General features: G+C 39.2%; 1 protein-coding gene across 3 annotated transcripts in view; it reads right to left on the bottom strand.

The window, feature by feature from the left end:
* TUSC3 (tumor suppressor candidate 3) overlaps positions 1-13,994 on the bottom strand; it is a 149,013-nt gene that overhangs the window by 105,199 nt on the left and 29,820 nt on the right. The window lies entirely within an intron of this gene.

The following is a 13,994-nucleotide window of genomic DNA, read 5'->3' as shown; positions in this document are numbered from 1 at the left end:
AGATACCTGGAGTGAGCACACTCACCTGCTACTTAAGGTTCTGGTATCTTGAGTAGGAAAAATAAAGCCGCCAAATGGCACTGTGCACAAAGATTTTATCACAGGGTGATTTCTCTCTGACTGTGCTATACATACCCAACACTCTGCAGAATATACGGAAATACAGTAAGCACACCCGATGCCTCCGAGGAGCTCAAGAATCAACAGTTATTCAATGCCATATCTAAATGACTGCACATCATTCAATGCTTGGGAAGACAACAAATTAAAGAAGTTGCATCTATTAAAGCTCTATGTGGTTTTTGTTTTAGTTTTTATTTCTGCGTCTACTTTTCCTTTATCAAACCTAAGGAGATATCCTTTCCTTGGAAAAAAACCCTTAACATAGTATGTCTGACTCAAACACATACCCTCAGGCAAAAATGCATATGAACATCAAATATATTGAACTGTAGGCAACATACACAGTTAGCCTTCAGTTTATAAGAGTCGAAAGGTTTTAGTTCTCTTAAAAAAAAAAAGCTAAGTATTGCTAACATAAAAATGCTTAAATATTCTACGCCAAGAAGAGCGACCTATAGTCCACTATGCATTTTACCAAGTTTCCTCACCTATTATAAAAACATACGATAGACGTGAGGATTAGAGCACGCACTTGACAAGTATTTGTGGAACTAAGGACAAACACTTCCCAGATGAATGAATATATGAATGAATGAATACAACGTTTACAAGGGGAAAAACGAGCAGAAAGTGTATGCCACAGGCCACTGCTTCAGGACACATGTAATCCATTAGAGAAATATGTACAATGGTAAACGATAAATACAAAACAACAAATGAACAAGTTCAAAACAATGGAAGTCTTGTTTATGACAGCAATCCCAAGAACTACCACGATATTCGAAAAATATTTGTTAAATAAATGAATTAATTTTTTACAACCCAACAAGTTGAAATTAAGAAACCATTAATTCAGACCTTAAATCCTGCAGACTCCTCACGATTCTACCCTTTAAAAAAAAAAAAACCACCTTTTAAATGCAGTGAAGAGTATTTGTAAACTTGGAAGAACTTCATCGTAACGAAGCAAACGGACAGGCACGAGGTTAGTGAGGCTGTGTTCTGTGAGACGGATACTGGGTGCTTTCTGCCCAAGTGACACCATCACCATCATTGGTGACATCTGTCAAGGTGTACTGTGGGCCAGGAACCTTTTCTACATCTTTAAACATATCTAATCTTCACAAGCCTTACCCGCCCTAGTTTTACCGCCATTTCATAGATGAGGAATCTGAAGCACGGAAGTTAAGCAGCGTGTACATGTCTCACAGCCAGGGATTAGTGCAGCCAGCAGGATTCAAACTCAGACAGTAAGAGACGGGTTAGGCCTACAGCTACAGCTACAGACAAAAACAGAGACGCAGGCTCAATTCTCCAAGTGTTGTCCCCAGTCCACTTGGATCAAAAATCACTTGGGCCCTTAAGTACTCATCATGTTACATTAGTCAGATTCGTTTAAGAATGAGTCCCAGGAATGTATACTTACCCAGTTTTCCAAGTACACACAGAAGTATGAGAAAGGCTGGTATAAAAGAAGCTAAGAAAAAAAGGCAAGGCTTCCTAGATGAAGTGATTTCATACAATCTTGGAGTAGGCTTCTTCCCCCAAGTAAAAGGTATTAGTCTATGTTCAAAAGAAAAGCCAGGTATGAAAGTATAACTATATAGTACAAAATAAGACAAATATAAAACTAATCATAATACTAGGAATATGACTTCCAAACAACGTAATACTGCTCTGATCACCACCACCGGGGCCAAGCAGAAACCACATACATACATCTGAATTCTCAAAATCCTGGGCTTGTGTGCTGGCTTTGCAATTGATAAAGTACATGGAAAGGTCACATATACTTTCTATTTCCCCTTTTTAGCATAACAATAATTCTTCCCTCAGCAGCTGTCAAGAGGTTAAAAGCATGAGGCACACCAAAGTCTTTCATAAATGGCAAAGGTTACGTAAATCGCAGTGCGTTCAGCACCTTGCTTTAAATCTATCCAAATCTATCGCAAATCTCATCTCCACGCTAATTTCCCTCTCAGGGTCCCTCTCCGTATCAGGCCCAAAAGTCTTTGTTTACTTCCTACAGTAAACTAGTCTTCATTCTGGACTTTTTTTTTTTTAAGGTGGGTTTGTTCGTTCTTCAGTTCATGATATAGTCAATGTTCAACAACACTACAATGAAATGCATCAGCTCCTCTATGCACTTGAGGGGACTGAAAACACCACAGCTTGGGTCAGACACACCTTAGCCATCAAAGTGACATGTTTGCTTTTCAACACTTTGAAGAGGTCTTTTGCAGCAGGTTTGCCCAATGGAATACGTCATTTGATTTCCTGACTGCTGCTTCCAGAGGCATTTATCGTTGATCCACATAGAATGAAATCATCGACAACTTCAATTTTTTCTTATTTATCATGATGTTTATCTGTCTAGTTGTAAGGACTGTCATTTTCTTCACATTCAAGAGTAATCCATACTGAAGGCTATAGTTTTTGACCTTCATCAGTAAGTACTTTAAGTCATCTTCATTTTCAGCAAGCCAGGTTATATCATCTGCATATCATAAGTTGTTAATGAGTCTTCCTATAATTCTGATGCCGTGTCTTTCATACAGTCCAATTTCACAGGTTATCTGTCAAGTATACAGACTGAATAAAATACAACCTTGCCACAACCCTTTTCCAATGTTAAACCATGCAGTATACACTTGTTCTGTTCGAATGACTGCCTCCATCTGTATACCAGTTCCGCATCAGCACAAATAAATGTTCTAGAAGTCCCATTTATTTTAGCGCTATCCACAATTTGTTACGATCTGCAACACAAATGCAACCTTATAAACCATGATAGGTTGAATTATTGACTTGACCCCCAAAACTGTGTATGTCTTAATTCCAAGAACCTGTGAATATTTTACCTTGCATGACAAAAAGGAATTTGCAGATGTGATCAAGGATCCTGAAATGAGAATTATCTTAAATTATTAAATTGGCCCAATAAAATCACAGGGTGTTACGGATTGAATTGTATCCCCCCGACGTGTATCAATTTGGCTAGGCCATGATTCCCAGTATTGTGTGGTTGTCCACCATTCTGTGATCTGACGTGACCATCCCATGAGTTGTAAATTCCAATCTCTGTGATGTTAATGAAGCAGGACTCAATATACAGGATTCAGTTGTATCTTGAGTTAATCTCTTGAGATATAAAAAAATCAAGCAGAGAGGAGAGAAACCTCATACCACCAAGAAAGAAGAGCCAGGAGAAGAGTGCATCCTTTGGACCCAGGGTTCCTGTGCTGAGAAACTCCTAGATCCCCTGGAAGATTGATGACAAGGACCTTCCCCCAGAGCTGACAGAGAGAGAAGGCCTTCCCCTGGAGCCACTGTCCTGAATTCTGACTTCTAGCCTCCCAAACTGTGAAAGAATAAATTTGTTTGTTAAAGCCATCTACTTGTGGTATTTCTGTTATAGCAGCACTAGATGACTAAGACACAGGGTTCCTAAGAAAAGGGAATCTACAGGGTCAGAGAAGGTGTAATGGCGACAAAGGCAGAGGTCAGAGAGGGAGAAATATGGAGATGCTGGCTTTAAAGATGGAAAATGGGCCATGAGTCAATGACTATGGGCAGCCACCAGAAGCTAGAAAAAGCCAGGAAGCCAATTCTCCTACAGGGACTCCAGAAGGGATGCAGTCCTACTAATATCTTGATTTTAACCCACTGAGATGGATTTTGTAATTCTTACCTCCAGAACTGTACAATAATAATTTTCTTTTTAAGTTGCTAAGTTTGTGGTGATTTGTTACAGCAGCAAGAGAAAACTAATACGAAAATATCGTAAGAAAACTGGATGTCTTCTATATAAAACTGCTGTCCGACAGGTAAACAATGTGAGTCATACAGGCAATTTTTAATTTTTTAGCAGGTACATGAGCAAAAGTAAAATTAAAAAGGTGAAATTTATTTTAATAGTACTTATTTTATTTAACCCAATATATCCAAAATATTATTTCAATATGTACTAATATAAAAGTATTAATGCAATATTTTATAGTTTTTTTTTTTTTCTGTTTTGTCTTCAAAATTCTCTACAAACAAGGTGTTGGAAAAACTTTGCCAATAGTAACTTAATATCCAAAAGCTACAAAATAAAAAACTGATAAATTCAACTTCGCTTAAAATAAAAATTAAAAGAAAAAAAAAACTTTTCCTTAACAAAACAAAGAAACAACGATGACAAAAACATAAACAAACTCAAAAGACAAATGACAAGCTAGGAGAAAATACATGAAATTTATACCACAGATAAAGGGCAAATCTCTTTAACATATAAAAACTCATGACAGTTGAGGGGGGAACCATAAAAAATGAGCAAAAGACACTGACAGACACTTAACAAAAAAAAAGAAAAAGATACACACACGGCCTCTAAAGACATGAGAACTGGTGAACGTCATAAGAGATGCAAAATAAAATTACACTAAGATATCATTTCTCACCTATTAGATTAGCAAGAATTCCACAGCTCAGCCACACACTCTTGGCCAGGCTACAGAAAGAACAGGCACTCTCACACACCGCTGGGGGAGAACCACCCCCTGGAAGGGAAGCAGACAATCCCTAATTCATCTACACACGCGCTGGCTTCGTGAAGCAGCTAACCGACATCTATACGTCTCCACAAATATAAAACAACATACGCACAAGGTTATTTACTGTGGCATCTCTGTAAAGCAGAATACGGAAAACCACCTAAACACTCATCCGCTGGAAACTGATAAACTACGACATATTCAGAATGGATGGACCAGATGCTCACTGAACGTCTGAGTCCCTGGGTGGTGCCACAGGTTAACGTGATTGGCTGCTAACTGAAAGGGTGAAGACTGAAGTCCAACCAGAGGTGCCTCGGGAAAAAGGCCTGGTGATCCACTTCCAGAAAAGCAGTCACTGGACACCCTACAGAGCACAGCTTTACTCTGACACACATTGGGTCACCGTGAGTCAGAATCCGCCCGACTGAAACTGGTTTTTGGTTTAATTAAGTGGTTACCGAAGAGGGTCGTTATGAGTCAGAATCGACTCGACAGCAACAGGTTTAACGGGGACGGGTGTGCATGGGGGAGAGGGAAGAGGTTGAAGTTACATTTCCCTTAGTACCATACTTTTACGCAAATCACACACACCTCCTACGTGTGTTTGCCAACGGCACTGGCCCCCACGAAGTATTTCCTTAAGTGCCTCTATGCCGATTTTTTAATGTTGCAGTAAAAAAAAAAAAAGCATAGTGTGCTTACAAAAATACCTCACGGGAGGAGGGCGTGGTTGGCAAGCAAACGTAGAAGGCACATGTCCCTTTCGTGAAGGTATTTTTATCTCTCTGACTTTACATACACGTGTACGTGTATACGTATATATATGTATACATACATATGTACAACATAAGTGATGTACGTTTAAAAGATAAAATTACATATTCAATGGTAAAATCAAATTAGCAAGTATAAACATAACAAACCCAAAACTGAATACAGAAAGAGACAAATAAACCCAAGTATATATCAGTAGGAGCCCTGGTGGCGCGGTGGTTAAGTGCTTGGCTGCCAACCTGAAGGTAGATGGTTCGAACCAACCCGGCGGCTCCACAGAAGACCCGGTGATCTGCTCCCATACAGATTGTTGTTAGGTGCTGCTGAGTCGGTTCTGACTGAGAGCAACCCTACATACAACAGAACGAAACACTGCCCAGTCCTGCGCCATCCTCACAATTGCTGTTATGCTTAAGCCCATCGTTGCAGCCACTGTGTCAATCCATCCCATTGAGGGTCTTCTTCTTTTTCACTGAGCCTCTACTTTACCAATAATGATGTCCTTCTCCAGGGACTGACCTCTCCTGACAACATGTCCAAAGTATGTGAAACATAGTCTCGCCACCCTCGCTTCCAAGGAGCATTCTGGTTGTACTTGTTCCAAGACAGATTTGTTCCTTCTTCTGGCAGTCCATGGTATACTCAATATTCTCTGCCAATGCCACAATTCAGAGGTGTCAATTCTTCAGTCTCCCCTATTCGTTGTCCAGCTTTTGCACACATATGAGGCAAATGAAAACACCGTGGCTTAGGTCGAGCACACCTTAGTCTTCAACGTGACATCTTGGCTTTTTAACACTTTAAAGAGGTCTTTTACAGCAGATTTTCCCAACGGAATACATCTTTTGATTTCTTGACTGTTGCTTCCATGGCTGTTGATTGTGGATCCAAGAAAAATGAAATCCTTGACAACATCAATCTTTTCTTCACTTATGATGATGTTGCTCATTGGTCCAGTTGTGAGGATTTTTGTTTTCTTTATGTTGCCTGGGAAACCCTACGGGGCAGATCTACTCTGTCCTATAGGGTTGCCGTGAGTCGGAATTGACTCGACGGCACACAACAATAACATATATCAAAGCAAAAACATAACCAACAGAGAAAAGAATCAATTCAGATAAGTTTTAAACACCATGATCCAGTGTGCATTTACATTTCCTAAGATTAAAAAAAATAACAGAATTTTGGTTAATAGGCTTATTGTCAGAAGTGTCACTGATACCATTCTATTTTATGTACACCGCAAGACAGAGCAAATGAGCCAATATATCAATATTGCTGGGATTCAGATTTCCATTTTGAAAGAAAGGAAATAAAAATACAGAATGAGGAAAAGAGAGGAAGACCTTGTACTGTTAGACTGAAATTACAGATATCTAGTTGAACTCATAATTATACATACACGTTATTTCCTAGCTCTGTCTACTAAAACAACCTGAAAGCAATGAAACAATCTGCTGTGGACTGAATTATAGCCTCCAATAATATGTGCTGTAAATCCTAACCTCTACACCCATGGTCGTGGAGCCCTGGTGGCGCAGTGGTTAAGAAAGAACTCGGCTGCTAGCTAAAAGGTCAGCAGTTCAAATCCACCAGCTGTTCCTTGAAAACCCTATGGGGCAGTTCTACTCTGTCCTATAGGGTGACTATGGGGAGAAACTGACTAGACAGCAATGGTTTTGTTGTTGTTTGTATGCCTGTGGTTATAATCTCATTTGGGAATGGGCTGTCTTTGTTATGTTAATGAGCCAAGATTAGTATAGGGTATATCGGGCCAATCTCTTTTGAGATACTAAAAAAAACAAAACCATTGCCATGGAGTTGATTCCGACTCATAAAGACTTCGTAGGACAGAGCAGAACTGCCCCATAGGGTTTCCAAGGAGTTGCTGGTGGACTTGAACTGCTGATCTTTTTTGGTTCACAGCCGAGCTCTTAACCACTGCGCCACCAAAGTTCCATATAAAATAGATTAATTGGACAAGTGAGCAGGAGAGAGATGGGGTAAGACAGATGCCAAGCCACATGAAGATCGCCCAGGAGCAGAAGCTCAAAGAGTCAAGGACCTTCTTCCAGAGCCCAGAGAGAGAGAAGACTTCCCCTCAAGTCAGTACCCTAAATTAGGACTTCTTGCCTCCTAAACTGTGAGAAAATCAATTTGTTTCTTAAAAAGCCACCCACTTTGGTATTTCTGTTATAGAAGCACTAGATAACCAAGGTGCTATCTAGTCGTGAAGTATACATATAGCCCTGCTCTAGCTTTATAAATACTGTTTCCCACTAATAGGAGAGAGGGCTCCTTGAAAAAAGTACTGACTGCAGGTCCATGGCCGGGGAAGTGAGACGAAGTTGGCTGTACCAGAATGCAAGTTACTAATCAAAGACTAATGAAGGTATGTCAGAGATGACACAGCAGCCAGTTACCACAGATCAACTTTAGGGTCACCTGGACGTCAAGAAGAATAATCACAGTAATGGATTATAACACACTGAATGACAAAAGAATCCTTGAGTTGAGATACTCAAAATAAAAGGGAAGTGAAGTAGGAAAAGCTCTCCTTTACAGAAGGACATCAAGTGATGAATGCAGAAGACGTGATCAAGTTTAAAAATCACTACTTCACAGTCACTAGTATCAAATTCAGGCAAGGATTATCAATGGATGCTACAATCACTGGGTAAAAAAAACGGTAGAGAACAGGACAGTCACGTGATCTCAAAGTAATTCTTCTCTCAGTTCCACCAACCTCCCTTCCAGATACTTCTTACAACAAAGAGCTATCTTTAAATGGAGACCCCGCACATACCACCTTAATCGAGTGATCAGCCTCGCTCTGCAGACAATCAATTATCCACCTCCTGACACGATGCAGTCAGAAGTACACACATAACCCCTACAGCACTCTTGCCCAAAATAAATACCTGAATCTAACCAAGAGGAAACAGTCAGACAAGTTCAGAGTGTGAGACACGATGCAAGGCAAGTGGCACGGATTCCTAAAAAGAAAAGGGCAGTCTAATGTCATTTAAGCAAAAAGAAATTTTAGTAAGTATAAGAATGTTGTCTATTAAGACAGTAAAGAGTAATAACAAATAAATTAACAATCAAATGTGTAGACCCTGACTGCAGCTCCAATACGTGTAAAAAAAGAGGCTATAAAAGACATTTGAGAAATAGTTATAAAATGTAAATATGAAAATTAAATGTTACAATAGAACATCCCTGAATTAACATTAACCCACCTACGAGTGATAATGGTACCCTGATTACGTAAGAACGTCCTTATTCTTAAAGGATGCATACTGAAAGATTTTGGGGTAATACCTCATGATGCCTACAACCTATAAGCACATTGGCTGATATCTGACCTAGGCCTGAGAGAGAATGGAATCAGATGTGGCAAAATGTCAGAAATCTGTGAAAGTGGCAAACGGTAGACATGCTCACTGTACTACTCCTTCAGCTTTCTGTAGGTCTGAGAGTAAAAAGAAGGGGGATTAAAGCTGGACTTTTTTTTTTTTTTTATTGTGCTTTAAGTGAAAATTTACAAATAAGTCTCTCATACAAAAATTTATATACACCTTGCTACGTACTCCTAGTTGCTCTAATGAGACAGCACACTCCTTCTCTCCATGCTACATTTTTCTGTCCAGTCAGCCAGCTTCTGACCTCCTCTGCCCTCTCATCTCCCCTCCAGACAGGAGCTGCCCACATAGTCTCATGTGTCTACTCGATCCAAGAACCTCACTCTTCACCAGTATCATTTTCTATCCCATAGTCCAGTTCAATCCCTGTCTGAAGAGTTGGCTTTGGGAATGGTGCCTGTCTTGGGCAAACAGAAGGTCTGGGGACCAAGACCTCCAGGGTCCTTCTAGTCTCAGTCAGACCATTAAGTTTGGTCTTTTTATGAGAATTTGAAGTCTGCATCCCACTGTTCTAAAGCTAAACTTTAAAAAACAGAGAAAGTAGAAACAGCTCAGCAAGGGATACAATGTCACATGTATAATGAAAATTCCCGAATACAGTAAAATAGCTGGGATTATCATTTGAGGAAGAGACATCTAGGAAGAAATTTAAGACAGTGGGGTTACATCATGTGCCTTCAACAGAAAGAAACTACCCCAGACAGAGAGCCCAACACTAGCCTAGAGCATCACTTATATTAAACCAGCAATGCTGTCGATCAAGCCGGGAACGGTTCCTGTGTCATCAGTCAAGCCAGGCGAAGAAGGTGTGGATGACAGGAGAATTCCCCAGTCTTCGGCCAAGACGTGAAATATCTTGCGCAGCTAACCAAGAAATAATGGAAACTGAAGAATTCCGGACCGAAGGGAAATATTATCTAAGGAAAGGAGGAAATGATAAAGGTTGTAGTTCCAAAACCAATTACTTATGACGGGGTTCCATTCCAACAACTCGACAATTCTGTCCTAAGTCAGTTCTGACATAAGTCAAATACCTCATTTTTTTTTTCATTATTATTGCCTTTTATTTTCAGTATGTTTATAAACCCAATCTTCATTTGTCTTTGGGGGTTGGCACGAGAATGATAACATCAGCAAGCTACATGCTACAACACTGTATGCAGTACATATTACTAACGATAAGATGTACACACACACCAAAAAAAAAAGTAAGTGCGGCTCGTCGTAACTAGGATAATACAGAAGTCAGGTACTACCTGTGTACAGTAACATGCTGACAGGTACTTTATGTGATATACAGGGGTAATTTTATTTATACACATTGTTCACCTTAAGACTCTAATCCCATGAGAAATGTGCCCTCACTGTAATGAATGGAAAGTGTGACAAACTCTCCCCACATGACTTTAGCCAGCTATTTCTCCAACTGGCCAGTCCCTGTTACTATGAGGTGCTACTGTGAGTAAAAGATTTTCATGGTCTAATAAGTTCAGGACATATTGGCTGATGGGTCTGTGCCCTAAAAGACCAATAATCTTAGTTGGGAATGCACAAGCAATATGCAAATTGCAGCTCACAGGGTAAGGAAATGATAAATACCTGCACTTAAGGGAAGCACTAAGCTCTAACGGGTCAGGAGTCACAAATCCCAACCCTGGCAGGCATTAGCTCTGTGACTATGGATCCATTATATTATTACCTTTGGTCCATAAAATTAGATTTTTCAAACCTACCTCACAGAGTGGTGAAAATTACATGAAATAAAGATATATAAATGACTTAAGACCGCCAATGCTTTACCATTTACAATGTTAACAATTTTATTTAGCGGGGGAGAGAAGAGTTTTAGCCAGTTAATATTTAATATGTTAATGTAATATTTTATTCACCATTTATTCAAAATGTCTCTAGGGTTACTCATTTTCTTCATTCCTTTGGAGTCCAATAATATATTCGTCTCCCACAAATCTCTAAAACTTTGGTTATACATGCACCCTACTAGAGTCTACATAAAGTTTTTAAATTTCCTTCATCAGAAATTTTTTCTTAAATCTACTGATCCATAGCAATAGCCAATATTTTGTTTTTAGGATTTTTAGTGAATTCTGGAAGAGACAGGTGACTCTGAGAAAGAGTACATCTAAAGGATGTAGCCCTTATGGGGAATATTCCCTACAGGACAATTTAATAAAGGAAGTTTGGAGTTAGCACTTCAAGGAGGTGAGAATTGTATTGAGTACTCTTAATTAACAACTTCATTCGGCCAAGGAGTTTGATGTTAGCACTGAGAGAAGTGAGAATTGAATTCCGAAATTTGTGAATAAATTGACTGTGGGAAGAAAGAAAGGAGTGGTTTGCTAAAGAGAATTAAAAGAAAGCCAATAGCCCGTTCACCAGCCTCTCAGCAAACACAGTAACTGGAAAATCTAAGTGTGAGCTAATCCGAGAAGAAAATTTCAATTTTTCTTAAAGAAGCAGAAAAGTCTTACAAAGAAAACAACTAAGAGTTTTAAGTTATGGCTATGAGCTTTTCAATGAGTCTGTAGAATAATAAAAGATTACATAGTATAGAAACCAAAACAAACCCAAACCCAGTGCCATCGAGTCGATTCCGACTCATAGCGACCCTACAGGACAGAGCAGAACTGCCCCACAGAGTTTCCAAGGAGCACCTGGCGGATTCGAACTGCCCACCCTTTGGTTAGCAGCCGTAGCGCTTAACCACTACACCACCAGGGTTTCCTAGTATAGAAAGGCTCCAAAATTACTTGGACACAGAAGGACACAGCAGAATTTAATTCATGTTAAAAAAAAAAGAAAAGAAAATAGGGTGTCTTTCTCAATGCATCTACAATTTCCCTTGACACTTGTTTTAAAATCAATACAGGAATATAAATTGAATTCTTTTTCTTGAAACTTCTCTCTCCCTTTTCATCTCTGCTACCACCTAAGAACTCTCTTTGATCTACTCTGCCAACTACTGTACGGGTCACAGGATGAGGTTAGTATGCTTTCTGCTCAATGACAATTATTTAACAGATTCTACTTTGTAATTTGTACCAACTGTAATGTAATGTTACCTCATCTAACAACTCCAAGGCATCAGCTCACTTACATTATTCCTCTCCAGTTCCAGTAACAGCTTCCAAGTTCCTCAAGCTTCTCTATTCCATCAGCATTCACGTCAGTAATTCACTCATTTATTAAATAACAAACTGTTTACAAAACATCCTAATTTTCAATCCTTTCTACTTTTATATAAAACATGTTCTTCACCCTTGTGAAAATCTAGCTTAACTGGATCTCACCTTGTCTGATCTCTCCAATCTCCTTCTCTCTCTCTACCGATACCCCCACCTCAGCAGAACAACTTAAGGCCTACGTATCAAAAAGATGTCATCTTCCCCCAAAACCTATTCATCCTGCATCTCTCCTTCCCTCTTAAAAGACAGGGAATGCTTAAAATTGTAGTCAGTCTTCATCATCTAGTCCATACTCAGCATCTCTATTTCTTCTTTCTCCAACTACCCTTCTAATAGCATAGTCTTAGCTTCTAAGCCTAATCTTGAAGGTGTCCATCCTTGATGCTACCTTTAACTGTCCAACTCAGTGGTCTCTCATTAGTTCTAATTCTAACTGGGTTCTCTTGAGTATGGACATAATCAAGAAATTCTTTATTCTTGAGGCTCTCTTCATCTGAATTTATTTACTGGCTCTCCCCTAATTCACCTTAATCACCTTTGTTTGTGCTCCTTCCCCCGCATCACCCTTATATGAAGGTGTTGTCTTCTACTCGCTCCTCTATAAAAGAAAAACCGTTTTTGTCCAGCTCTTGAGAAGCTTGCTGATGTTATGGTCAGTGTGTTCTCCCTACTGCACTGGTCCCTCCCTTGACTGCAATACTCCCTTTTAGCCCCTTGCTATAATCCTTTCAAATAAAGTCTTTCTTTACTAAGCCTGGATTGTTTTTATCAACACTAGAAATAGGCCCATGCATAGACAGCCAACTATTTTTTTTTAAAAGTAGTAAAGACAATTAAATGAGAAAAGGGAGTCTTTTTAACAATGGTGCTGTAACAACAGAATAAACATATGAGGAAAAAAATGAACCTTAACCCACACCTTAAACAATACACAAAAATTAATTAGAGATGGATAAGGCCGAAATGCAAATGCTAAACATAAAACTGCTAGAAGAAAACATGAGAGGGTAACTTCATATCCTAAGCACAGGCAAAGATTTATTAGAATTCAAAAACCACTAACCGTAACAAAAATTTGATAAACTAGACTCTATCATAATTAAAGAATTCTTCAAAAATGCTCTCAGAGAAAATATTTATAATACATACATCTGACTGTGGAAAATGGTGCCAATTTCATGTAAATAACTACCTCCCTTATGAACTAACAATGCTACTCCTAGATATTTACCCAAAGAAGAAAGACATTACGTGCCTAAAAGATCTGTGCACAAACATTTAAAAGATCATTATTCATTGTAGTCAAAAACAAGCCAAATGCCCATCAACAGAAGAATGAATAAAAAACTAGTATATTCGTACAGGGGAAAACTTCTCCGCAACAACAACAAAAAAGAGTAACTACTGATGTATCCAACCTAGATGAGTCGTGAAAACACTAAGTTGAGAGAAACAACTCTATGGTTCCACTGATATAAAATTCAGAAACAGGCAAAACTAATCCATGGTGATAAAGGTCAGAGCACTGGTTGCCTACACGGTATGGCCTTGGATTGGATGTGAGCAATAAGGGAACTTTCAGGGGTGACTGAGCTGTTCTATATCTGGATTTGGGGGTTGGCCTCAGATTAGTACCTTTTACTGCATGAAATGTTGTCTTAAAAGGGGGGAGGCAGAGAAAATATTCTGTGTAAAAGACCCTGTTAAAAGGATGAAAAGACAAGCTACAGACGGAGAGAAAATATTTGCAAACAACATACCTGACAAAGGACTAGTATATAGAATACACAAAGAAAACTCAGTAAATGGACTTCCCTGAATAGAAGTGATCCTCTCTACTAAACTGTTAACATACAAGATATTTGGGTGCGGGTGGGGGTGGGGGTGGGTATTTCCTTTCCCATAGGATATAATTAGGTGAGCCACAA

The sequence above is a fragment of the Elephas maximus genome, chromosome 22 (genome assembly GCF_024166365.1).
Source record: "Elephas maximus indicus isolate mEleMax1 chromosome 22, mEleMax1 primary haplotype, whole genome shotgun sequence".
Classification (NCBI taxonomy): domain Eukaryota; kingdom Metazoa; phylum Chordata; class Mammalia; order Proboscidea; family Elephantidae; genus Elephas; species Elephas maximus.
The sequence above is the reverse complement of the archived record's forward strand: the minus strand, read 5'-3'. Positions and strand labels throughout refer to the sequence as shown.